The sequence below is a fragment of the Lagenorhynchus albirostris genome, chromosome 4 (assembly GCF_949774975.1).
Source record: "Lagenorhynchus albirostris chromosome 4, mLagAlb1.1, whole genome shotgun sequence".
NCBI lineage: Eukaryota > Metazoa > Chordata > Mammalia > Artiodactyla > Delphinidae > Lagenorhynchus > Lagenorhynchus albirostris.
This window is the reverse complement of record NC_083098.1, coordinates 107,682,039-107,695,628: the sequence shown is the minus strand read 5'-3', so window position 1 is coordinate 107,695,628 and position 13,590 is coordinate 107,682,039. Positions and strand designations below refer to the sequence as shown.

The 13,590-nt window shown below is 36.1% G+C and overlaps 1 protein-coding gene across 5 annotated transcripts in view; it reads right to left on the bottom strand.

Annotated features, from left to right (window-relative positions):
* RAB28 (RAB28, member RAS oncogene family) overlaps window positions 1-13,590 on the bottom strand; it is a 93,773-nt gene that overhangs the window by 18,457 nt on the left and 61,726 nt on the right. Inside the window, exon 5 of one of the 5 annotated variants that reach the window (XR_009540390.1) lies at window positions 361-1,668. The exons of the other annotated variants lie outside the window; for them this stretch is intronic. The gene's annotated coding sequence lies outside the window, so the exon portion shown is untranslated. The remainder of the gene's footprint in view (window positions 1-360; window positions 1,669-13,590) is intronic. 5 annotated transcript variants of the gene reach the window in all.

The window sequence follows — 13,590 nt, the reverse complement described above, 5'->3', positions numbered from 1 at the left end:
AATTACAGTGTATGGCAAATGCTGATATATCTTATGAAAAAAATAAATAAAGGGTACATGAGAGGAATTACTATTCCAAACAGGTAGGTCAAAGACCTTAAGAAAGCTAAGAACAAGGAAATCCGGGGAAAAGCCTTCCAAGCAGAGGGAACTGCAGTGAAAAAGGCCCTAAAGGAAGATTACACTTAGGAGATTCAAATAAAAGCCAGGAGGCCAGAGTGGCTGAAAAGAGTTAGCAAGAGAGGGAAACAGCAGGAAATTAAGTTTAAAAAGCCAGGAATCATACAGGTCACTGTAAGAGAGATGGGAAGCTATTGGGGGTTGTAAGGAAAAAGAAAAAAAAGACGTAATCTGACTTACATTTTAAAAGGTTTCGGCTGCTGTGATGAGAATAAACTGTAGTCAAATGTAAAGCAGAGAAGCCATCGAGGGGGCTATAATAAAAATCTAGGAAAGAGAAGATGGTAGTTTGGACAAGAGTAGGAGCAAGAGAGATGGTAAAAAGTGGGGCAAATTCTCAATATATTTTTGGAATAAAAAGCGAATAAGAAATGCTAATGGATTTGACATGGGATGAACAAGATAAAGAGAAATCACTTGAAGATAGTTAACTCGAATTTTAAATGAGACAGTATATTGTAGGTTTTGTTCCAGGTACACTCAGCTGCAATGGATGGAGGTATTGAGCAGATGAGGATTTGCATTTAAGTAGAGCTGGGGTTTTCTCAATCACGTACAATTACTGAAAAGAAGGGCAAGTAATTGAAGATAATAAATGTAAGGGAGTGATTATATTGATAGACCATGGAATTTAAGTTGGTAGGAGGGGGGTTCAGGAAAACGAAAAATTGGTAAGATCAACTGATGTTAAGGTCTTATGTGGGTTTAAAAATTACTGGAATTGGGTTACCAAAGGATGTGAGGTGGAAAGACAGGAAATAATAGACGGGGATACATGAAACTGATAACTGATATTATGAAGAGAGTATGGAAACTAATATTGACTAGGTCTCCAGAACAAATATGTTAGTGTAGGTGGGTGGCAAGATTATGGCAGATGAAGAATTCAAGGAACTGAGACACAAAAGTATTAGAAGGATAATCTGTATGTATAGTAAAATTACCAAGAATCATGATAGCAATAGTAGTGGAGTGACTATGACCCAAAGCCAAAATCTTCAAGAAATTCAAAGCAGTGATTCAGGGGTTGGCTGATAACTCCAAGAAATATAAGTAGCAGGAGGTATAATCATATGGCTTGATATTCAAATCTAAGGGTTTTTAGGGAAGATGAAGGAGAATGTTCTGGAAAGAGCAATATGTAACAAGAAGGTAACTACCAATTACCACTACTCCAGTACTAGTGATAAAGTAGATATAGAAGGGACGACAACATTTGAAAGAGCTTCAGGGGACAGCAGCAGTGTCATTATGGGAGAGCTAAGTGACAGAAGTAGTTTTAAAACTTTTGTCAAGAAAGATGTTGAGGGCTTCCCTGGTGGTGCAGTGGTTGAGAGTCCGCCTGCCGATGGAGGGGATGTGGGTTCGTGCCCCGGTCCGGGAAGATCCTACGTGCCGCGTAGTGGCTGGGCCCGTGAGCCATGGCCACTGAGCCTGCGCATCTGGAGCCTGTGCTCCGCAACGGGAGAGGCCACAGCAGTGAGAGGCCTGCATACCAAAAAAAAAGAAAGATGTTGAGAATATGTACAAGAATTTTATCGATACAGAAACTGGGGTCTGAAAAGTGAAGGACAGAACTGTATGGGATAAGAATGCAGGAGGTAAATCAACTACATCAATGTCAAAGGCTTTCTTGTGTAGCTGACATAAATGGGGATAAAAAACATGAAGATGAAAAAATTCTAAGACTGTGTTAGACAGACAAGAAAATCCAAATATTTCACTGTCAAAACCAACTGTGCAAAAAAAAAAAAAAAAATCACTTAGCTCACTTACCCTCACCTGGAAATTAAAATGGAAAGAAAGAAAATAAGTTATCAAGATACTAAGTCTAGGGCTTCCCTGGTGGCGCGGTGGTTGGGAGTCCGCCTGCCGATGCGGGGGACGCGGGTTCGTGCCCCGGTCCGGGGGGATCCCACGTGCCGCGGAGCGGCTGGGCCCGTGGGCCATGGCCGCTGGGCCTGCGCGTCCGGAGCCTGTGCTCCGCGGCGGGAGGGGCCACAGTGGTGAGAGGCCCGCGTAGCGCAAAACAAAACAAAAAACAAACAAAAAAAAAAGATACTAAGTCTATCTGCCATGTTCTTAAAATCACATGGTACGTGAAATAGAAGTCTTAAGAGAAGCCAATTAACTTTGGCTAACAAGAATAATTTTGATAACTTGGAAAGCTGTTTGAAAGCGTAATATGTACAATTTTTAGTTTAATAAATTTAAAAAAATACAAATTACAGTATTTCATATTTTATAATTTAGGTTTACAGCAAGAAAGAGATACTAACAAAAGCGCATTTCAGGGATTCATGGAATATTAACAATCCACTAAGAAGTAACATTTTCTCAGAAATGTAACTAATAATGATATTTTACAGAATGTTAGACCACCTTAAATGGCCTTTTATAATGTTTCACATAAACCTGTGAAAACATTATTCAATCTCAGTATGTAAAGAAATGCAAGTGAGAAAAATGAAGTACTGAGTTCACCTTTCAAAATGAAAAAAGAGAGAGAGAAAGAGAAAGAGAGAGAGAGAGAAGAAACCCGGTGCTGCTGAGAGCTGGTACTACGGGCTTTCTGAAAAGCGACTCAAAAATGTGTGTTGAGCCTTACAAACATTTCTACTCTATGACCAAGTAAGACAATTTGGAAGAGTTTATCTTGAGGAACACATTAGGGATGTATAATAAGAATTATAAATTAAGATCTTCACCACAGTCATTTGTAATATAAAAAAAATACTGGAAGCAATGTAAATGTCCCAGAATAGAAATACAATTAAATTATGATACAACCCCACAATACAATACTCTTTGGCCATTAAAAAAAAATTATGAACTTACGGGCTTCCCTGGTGGCGCAGTGGTTGAGAGTCCGCCTGCCGATGCAAGGGACACGGGTTCATGCCCCGGTCTGGGAAGATCCCACATGCCGCAGAGCGGCTGGGCCCGTGAGCCATGGCCATTGAGCCTGCACGTCCGGAGCCTGTGCTCACAACAGTGAGAGGCCCACATACCGCAAAAAAAAAAAAAAAAAAAAAAAAAAAATTATGAACTTAAAGGGAATTCCCTGGCAGTCCAGTGGTTAGGACTCGGCACTTTCACTGCCATGGCCCGGATTCAATCCCTGGATGGAGAACTAAGATCCTGCAAGCTGCACGGTCTGGCCAAAAAACAAACAAACAAACAAAAAAACAAATCATGACTAGTAAGTGAGGTCTTGGGGATGATTTTTTTGTATTTGATACCAAAGACAAAGGCAAATAATCAAAAATAAACAGTGGGACCACAGCAAATTAAAAAGCTTTCAACAAAGAAAACCATCAACAAAATGCAAAGGCAACCTATAGAATGGAAGAAAATATTTGCAAATCATATACCTGATAAGAGATTAATATCCAAAATATATAAAGAATTCATACAACTCAATAGTTGTATGAAACAAACAACCCGATTAAAAATGGGCAGAGGAACTGAATAGATATTTTTCAAAAGAAGACATACAAATGGCCTACAAGTACACGAAGAGATGCTCAACATCACTAATGATCAGGGAAACGCAAATCAAAACCACAATGAACTACCACCTCATACCTGTTAGAATTACTATCATGAAAAATACAAGAGATACCAAATGTTGGTAAGGATGTGGAGAAAAGGGAACTATTTTGCACTGTGGGTGGGAATATAAATTGGTACAGACACTCTGGAAATCAGTATGAAGGTTCCTCAAAAAATTAAAAACAGAACTACCATATGATCTAGCACTCTTACTTCTAGGTATATATAACTAAAGGAAATAAAAACAGAATCTCAATGAGATATGTGCACTCCCACGTTTATTGCATCATTATTCACAATAGCCAAGACATGGAAGCAACCTAAGTGTCTGTCAACAGATGAACGAATAAAGATGTGATACATACACATATATAACAATGGAATATTATTCAGCCATGAGAAAGAAGGAAATTCTTCCATTTGTGACAACATGCATGCAACCTAAGGGCACTATGTTAAGTCAGATAGAGAAAGACAAGTACTGTATGATATCACTTACATGTGGAATCTAAAAAAGCCAAACTCACAGAAACAGAGAGTAGAAACGGTGGTTATCAGGGGCTGAGGGTTAGGGGAAATGAGATGTGAGTCAAAGGGTACAAACTTCCAATTATAGGATGAATAAGTTCTACGATTCTAATGTACACATAGTGATTATAGTTAACAATACTGTATTATATACTTGAAAGTTGCTAAGAGAGTAAATCTTAAATGTTCTCACCACAAAAATGTTAATTATATGAGGTGATGATGGTAGTAATCATTATGAAATATATGTGTATCAAATCAATGTACTGTATACCTTAAACTTACATCATGTTATATGCCAGTTATATCTCAATAAAGCTTGGAAAAAGGCTATCAAGTGAAATACACAATAGTACAGGATGTTAAAGAGTATAAAATTGCATATAATAAAACTCCTACTCTGTAAACATACTATATATGTATATATGTGCATTAATAGATGGCAAGGAAAATACTCAAATTTTTAATAAATTTTTAAAAATTAAAGTTGAGAAAAATTTTTGAATGACAGCTTTTTTTTCGGACTATTCTTTCAAGGATGTTTGTATGGCAACTTACAAAGAGAGAGTGTCTCCCTCAGGAATAAAGTGTAAGTTTGTTCGTCATCTGGTATAATAAAGATAATATCTCTCTCCAGAGCAAAGTTCAGAGATTTACTTGGAGACCATTATAAAAGAGACAGATTTCCTAAGTTCAGGATTCCTCAGCTGTGAGACAAACCGCTAGATACAGATCATCTGTGTGGGTCCCCTCACACTGTCCTAGCAGAACCAACACAAACATCGAGCTCACCCTACTTGCTATGCTGGGAGTAATATATTCCTTTATCTCTGATCCAGGAGCCTCATGCCTTCTGCCAGTATCCATGGCAGTAGCAGGCTAACTTGTTAGCTTCTAAGTAGGGTAAAATCTAAGATCCTTCACTGTTTTTGACATAAAGAAGAGTAGAACAGACACATAAGTATAAGTTGAGCAGACTGGATAGCTGTTCATAACCTATACTACATTTTCCAGTACGACCTGCAGTTAGCTGTGGCCATAAGACTAACTTCTGACCAAAGTAATGAATAAATGATATGCAACACTACTAGGCTTGACCCATAAAAACCTTCCATGTATGGTAGTCCTTACTCTCCTTTTTCATGGTAACCCATGAAGCCAACTGTTGAAAATGGCAGTTCCAGAAAATGGAAGGAGTTTGGGTTCCTGAAAGGGAGATGAGCCACTGATAAGCAGTACCTGGTTTTGGTCTTTATGTAAATAAGAAATAAATTCCTATTGTGCTAAGATATTGAAACTTTAGGGACTGTCTGTTTATAGCATCTAGCATTACCTTAACTAATATAGATTGCCTTAACTAATATAAAATAATATAGATTTTAATCTTTCTTGTTAACAATAAACCTCTCCCTGTATATACTGGGTCTTGAGTTATTAAAAATGATAACATGAAGTTATAACTAGCAAGATAATAAAATCTAAGCATTACAATTGTCTCTGAGATTTTGGTTATGTCATATTCAATTAAACAGTTACAAATTATATTAAACAATTATAAATTGAGAGGCACTTGCATTTCTAGTTACCAGGGAGACAAAAACAAACAAAACACAAACCACAGGAGAAATTTTCTTTCTTCCGCCATTAAATGGTTCAAGTAATACATGGAAAACAGTTATGAAAACAAAAATGCATTCTCCTTTGTTAATACATTTTGCTGGAAAATATAAAATGCCTGAACAATAATCAAGTCATGGGGCTTCCCTGGTGGCGCAGTGGTTGAGAGTCCGCCTGCCAATGCAGGGGACACGGGTTCGTGCCCCTGTCCGGGAGGATCCCACATGCCGCGGAGCGGCTGGGCCCGTGAGCCATGGCCGCTGAGCCTGTGCATCCGGAGCCTGTGCTCTGCAACGGGAGAGGCCACAGCAGTGAGAGGCCCGCGTACCGCAAAAAAAAAAAAAAAAAAAAATCAAGTCATGACCAATCTTGTTCCATCCATATCCCCACTCTTAGATTATTTTAAAGCAAATCAAATATCATTTCATCCATAAATATTTTAGTATGATATACTCTTAAAACACTTTGTTTTGGTTTTATTGAGGTACAAAACTTTGATTTAGAAGCAACAAATTAGAATTCTGAATCTAAAGCTGTCACTTTCATCCTTCATTTGGCCCTGCTGATTCCAATGGAACATTAATTCCCTAAATTGATGTGATGGTTCAAAATTTACTCACGTGGATAACTTTCAGGATAAAGTGGCCTGTATATTAGGACACAGAAACAGATTTTGATGAGTAACAGAAAGTAAATGATGTTTAATAAACAATACACGATTCTGATAAAAATGACACTGTCAAATATCATCATAAAGAAAGTGTCATTACAGCAATTTTTTCATATCCCAATAAATGATCTTTGGTACTATTTTACTATCTAGAGTGGTAGCTTATATACAAACACTAGTCTCATACAAGAAATAACTTTTCTGAATTTCTCAGTTGTCTGCATTATGGCAAATGTAGAAGAAACAATGGTTCCTCAATAATTCACTGATTTATTTGGAAAGGAAATAGGACATGGTAGTAAAGAATGCAATCTCCAGAGCCAAAATGCCTGGGCTTGATGCCTTGTTACTGTTTGTGGAACCCTGAGCAATCAATCTCTCTGTCTCAGTTTTCTCATCTATAAAATGGGGACAATAATAGTACCTCATAATGTTATTGTAATAGATAAAATAACTAAATACATATAAAGCACACAGAACAATGACTGGTACATAGTAAAGTACATAGTATGTGACTGGCACATACTCAACAAGTATTAGTGTTATTGTCATTTGTCTATCCATTTATTCATTCATGAACTATTTACCCAGGGCCTTCTAAGTGCTAACTGCTAGGAAGGCTGAGAGGAGCACATGTAGAAAAATATTATACAGTGAAATTCTAAGACCAAGAGAACAACAGTGGTCTGTACAAGACAAGGTAAAACAGGAGTAATAGGGAAAGGAAATTTATAGAACTGCATAGGGGACAAGAAAGATCTCACAGAGAAGACGATGCTTCAGCTAACTCCTGAAGAATGAGGAAAAATTAGGCAGACAACCTTGGAGACAGGGTGGACGGACATTCTTTGCCAAAGGAATGTGTGCAAAAGCATCTGAAAGAACCTGGCTTCCAAGAGATGGTGAAATCAGCAGGGATGTGCATGAGGGTCTTGTATGGGATGTTGAGAAGTTCATATGCATGTAGGTAACTTAAACACCGATACAGTTTTCACCCAGCTTACCTCACATATTTCAGTCCACCTGAGCAAAAATATAAGCACAAGAAGGAAATGCTACAGGTGATATATACTGGAAAGGTTTTAACTTTCCCCTGCTGGATTGAAAGCACTTCCATTAACTACACAGTGACAACTTTTGTTTCTAAATTCAGAGACTATTCAAAAGAAAATTACAAATGTTAAAAAATGTTGCACTCCTATAGATTTCAGGAATATGACTTTTTTTTTCTGTTCAGGCATCTTGTATACATAAATAGTTGCCACTATCTATATCATAACTTTAAAAACAGAAGATGGCAAGTTTTATACTTATACACATGCAGCTGATTATTCTTTCTGCCAAAAGTCATTACATTTATTACACTGCATATTAATCAACCTAAAGATGATTCAGATTAACTGTGTAGTTGCAAAAATCACAGCCTCCAAAAAAAAAAAATAGTTCATGTACTTCTTTAAAATAAGTAAAATAACACCTTAAAATTCATTTATTAAATGTAAACACTTATTATGTGTCAAGTATTATGCTAAAAGCATAAGCAATAAATTGATAAACAAGTGAACACATAAATAAACAAGTCAATGTAACAATTATAATCAGAAATTGCCGGGGGGTTGGGGGGATTGTTATTGAGCAGATAGAAAGTAAGAGAGTGACAGGAAGCAAGATAGAAATGATGACAATTTTATACAGTAGCTCTGAAAGACCTCTTTGATCTGAGATCTGAAAGATGAGAATAAGCCAACCAAGTTAAGAGGAAGTTGGAAGAGAAAAATGTTTCTGTCACTGGAACAACTAGGATGCAATCTAGAAGAGGAAAATGACTGAGTGCAATTGAGGAAAACAAAGAAACATAATGAGCAAGAGTGGGGATGTGCAGAATAACATGAGGATATCACTGAAACACAGCAATGCAAAGCCATTGGAGGCTTGTAAGCAAGGGCACAATGTGATCTTTGCATTTTGAAAAAACTACTCTGGCTACTACGAGGAGAAAGAATCCAGAAGGGTAAAACAGATGCAAAGAAACCACTTTAGGAGACTTCTGAAGCAACTTAAAGTCTGTTTCAAAATTTATATAACACTTTGGGTCCTCATAACAATCTTGACAAATAGGTAAAGCATTAATCTAACTTCACACACAAAAAACCTGAGGCTCAGAGTGACTTAACCAAAGTCCCATTGCTAGTCACCTTTAGCACCAGAATTAGAACCAAGTCTTCTGGTTCCAAATCCAGTTAGTGTCTCACAAAGAAGAAGGAACATCAGCTTTGGGAATGACCACTTAACGGTCTTTTATTTAGAGTTTTAATTAAAAGAATAAAGACATACAAACTTTAAATGCCCATTATTATAAAAGTGAACTATTATATACGTGGTTATTGCTTACTGATACTTTAAAAGTATTTATTAATAACAGTAAATCATAAAACTGAGCCCATCAGCATTATAAAATAAGATACTCTGCCTTAGCACTTGATTACATAAAGTCCTTTACAAAGTACTTGCAGCTGTACATACAAGTTGTGAAATCACATAATGTTTAAAAATGATCCATCATGATTAGCCCACACATGACAAGTAAAATACCCTTAATAATTTATTAAATTTGATTTACATGTGCTTAAAATTATGTATATATTTTGACTTCTAAAATACACACACTAATGCTAATAAGCCAAGTGCATGACAACATCTCTTTGTAAGTCCTATTTTTTTGTAAGTCCTATTTGTTTACTGGCATCCAGGCATCCATATTCACGATCTCCACTCTACCTACTTATAGAATTACTGGTATAATGAACAGAATTGTCTTCCAATATACAGTACCAAATGTAATAAATAGCTTAAAAACTATATATCAAATGTATAATAATCAGAGCTACTGATCAAACTAAATAGAAAATTTTAAGTTAAGTAAAATTTTTAAATTCTGAAAAACATGATAGTTTCTGTATTATTTTTATATTGGCCTAAGAGTTTACAATACTCCTGTTTTCCTAAATATTCACTTTTCAACATGCTATAAGAACATATTCTATAATGAATATGACCTTTTCATTCAAACTAGAATGTATTACTTCACATTTTTTTTAAAAAAGAAAGTATTCTATGATGTTAGCTTATTATCTTATTGTCTATACCCTGTCAATGGAAAGCATTAAAAGTATAAACTATTTAGGCTTCTTAGTCCATATATGGCAAAAAGAATATTCTCTGTGAAATTACTGTAAAATACGTTGCTGCCTAACTTAAAGAAGCAAAATACAAATATAGCACTTGTACAGATTTTCACAGTAATTTTTGGGTTATCAAGGAAACATCTAGAGTGTTGATCTGGTTATACTCAATTCAAACAAACTACTTGTCACATTAACTACCTCCAGGAAGTTACTCCAAACACAAAATAAACTGTTTATGCCCCTACTCAGATAGATAACATGACAGACTGTTATTAGTTGAAGACAGATGAAATACATTAATTTGATTGTGAGCATATGTTTAATTTTACCCTGCCATGTACACTCTCTAATGCTGTCTTTCTATGATGACATAGTAAATCATACTGTATTAGAAGAATTGCTAATGCAAGAAAATAAAAAATTACCAGAACTTGACTTCAACTTTGTAGATTCTTAAACCAAACTTCTTAAAAAAATACAACTGCCTGAAAATCACTGGGTTCCACAAACACATAAAGAAAAAAGGTGTCATCAAAGAAACTAATTTCTATTATAAATCTAAAAACCTCAATGCAGTTTAACATTTTTCCTATATACTACTTTTTATATTTCTTTGTGAAATGCTTCTTCCCTCCTTTTCCCATTTTCTGTTTTTAGTGTTTATCTTGTTAATGCGTTTAAGTGTCTTCTATAAGAAGGGCATTTGCTATATTTGTTCCAACGTTTGTTTCCCTCAGGTTAGGATTTTCCTTTTCATGATGCTTTACATAGAAATTAAGATTTTATGAAATCAAAGACACTGAGAAAATAAGCTCATTATTATTTAAGCTGCACTTACTTGGTTCTTCTGTTATAGGCAGCTAAAAACAAAAACAAATAAATGAAAAAGCACATAACACAATAGCCACTCAAAAGTACTTGTTGAATAAAGAAAAACATTTTTAGGCTCTTAAAAGAAATATAAAATATTAAAGTATCTAAAATAATATATATCCTTCATTTTATAGGAACATTATACAGGACTGAAAAATTAATGAGTTAGAGTCTCACACCACAATAAGAATGAATATCACAAATGTTTTGAGCAAACGAAGAAAGACATTAAGGAATACACATAAATGATGGCATTCATAGGAAATTTTGTTTGTTTATTTAATTTTTGGCTGCATTGGGTCTTCATTGCTGCACGCAGGTTTCTCTAGTTGTGGCACATGGGCTTCTCATTGTGGTGGCTTCTCTTGTTGCAGAGCACAGGCTCTAGGTGCGGAGCACGGGCTCTAGGTGCACAGGCTTCAGTAGTTGCAGCATGTGGGCTCAGTAGTTGCAGTGCGTGGGCTCAGCAGCTGTGGCTTGCGGGCTCTAGGGCATGCAGGCTTCAGTAGTTGTGGCACACAGGCTCAGTAGTTATGGCTCGCAGGCTCTAGAGCACAGGCTCAGTAGTTGTGGTGCACGGGCTTAGTTGTTCTGTGGCATGTGGGATCTTCCCGGACTAGGGATCGAACCCATGTCCCCTGCATTGGCAGGCAGATTCTTAACCACTGTGCCACCAGGGAAGTCCCCATAGGAAATTTTAAAATGACAAAATTTACTATTACTTAGTAAAGCATACACAGATGATAAACTAAAAAGAACAGCAAGGAAAAGATCAGGACAAAGGATAGTAGTTAACTCTAAAGGTAGAGAGAGGGTTGATAAAGGTGCCTGGTTGGCCTCTGGCATGCTTGCCAATGCTCTATTTCCTGACCTAGAAATAGCTATTCTTTATACATAAATTTTACATACTTTTCTGTGTGTATATTTCACTATATTAAAAATTACTAATAATAATATAACAAACTTCTCTTTAAATCAAATTTTTCATATAATCATAAAGAAGGGTCACTGTTACAAAAATATTCATGGTTTTCATAATCTTTCCCAAGGATCTCTAATAACCCCTTATTATCAAATCATACTCCTTTGACCTACCTATATATGTCATGCATCTTGTGGATTTTCTCTTTAATTATTTATCACCTGACTCTAACAGATCCTCATTTGTTAATTACTTTTGCTTTTAGTAATTCTCCAACACTTTTATATTCTCTATATTGCTATAAGATTTACCTAATCACTTTTCATTGTATTTCTATTGCATAGTTATATACATATCTACAAACAGACCTATAAGGATTCTTAGGGGATAATGATGCGTACCGTTAACTCTGTAGAGTCACCAGAACAACACCAACAGCAGCCAGTGTCGAAAGGGCAAAAAGGAGAGTATGTAAAAATTCATATTATTTCAACTTATTTAGTACCATTACCTAAATTCCCTCTGGTGGTAGAAAATGACTAACTACCACTCCTCTAACTTCAGAATAAAATGTAATAATAGATCTAAATGAGGACATAACACCATGGGGTAGGTAAATCTTTCTGTATTTGTGACTCTCTATAATTTTTATTGCTTACTGACATTTCTTATTTTGCTTCATGTTTTGGGCAGTCTCCACAGGAATTCTTACTAGAGAATTTCATACTGGCTCAGTATGGCATAGGTTTAGTTGCAAAGTCTGCACGATAGATGAGTAAATAGTATAATAAGGCCCCAGTTCACTTATGCCTTTCATACATAGATTTGTATGAAAAAACGAAGTGTATTTGTCTTCCCTAGACAACAGTATACCCTGGGATTGTAGAAGGAACAGAAGCTATAGTAAGAACGGCTTCAATTGGCAATTATATTATGGTTATTTATTATTTTTTATATTTTCCTCTCTTTTCTAATTGCCCTCAATGACCATACACTAGATCCATTGGGAGAGGCGGAATGATAAAACATGATTTTAAATAACAACAAAAAGTAAATAATAAAGACGAAACTGCCCAATAACAATAGAATTCAGAGTAACAAGAATAGCTAACATTTATACAGCACCACACTGTTTTATAGGCACTTTACACATATTAAATCGTTTAATACTCACAACAACCATCATCTGACAGATGAAAAAACTAAAGCGTAGAGAGGATAAATGACTTCTGTAAGGATACACATCTAGCAAGGGGTGGAGGCAGAACTCAAACCCCAGGCAGTCCAGCTCCAGAGTCTGCATTCTCAACTCTGACACACATGACATTGTTTCATTCATGTCATCCCAAATGGAAAATATCATTCACTTTCACTGTCATATAAAATATCTCTGTATGAACACACCACAATTTATACAACTTTTCTCCAACTGACGCTCAAATTCTTTCCAATTGTTATTATCAACAATGAAGCACCATGACTACTCTTAGTATATGCCACCTGATACATATGTATAGCAATCTGTTTAAGATATAAAACTGTTGAACTGTAGGGTCTATGAATGTTCAACCTTACAGAATGCCAAATTATTTTCAAAGTAGTTTATCAATTTATAATCCATCCAGCAGTGAATATAAATTCCTGTAGATTCACATTATGTCTCTGTAACTTCTTAGCTTTTTTGATTTATACCTTATTAGTTACCGGTGGTCTATTTTTTTAAAAAACATCTTTATTGGCATATAACTGCTTTACAATGGTGTGTTAGTTTCTGCTGTATAAAAAAGTGAATCAGCTATACGTATACATATATCCACATATCCCCTCCCTCTTATGCCTCCCTCCCATCCTCCCTACCCCACCCCTCTAGGTGGTCACAAAGCACCGAGCTGATCTCCCTGTGCTACGCGGCTGCTTCCCACTAGCTATGCATTTTACATTTGGTAGTGTATATATGTCAATGCTACTCTCTCACTTCATCCCAGCTTCCCGTTCTCCCTCCCCATGTCCTCAAGTCCATTCTCTACGTCTGCATCTTTACTCCTGTCCTGCCCCTAGGT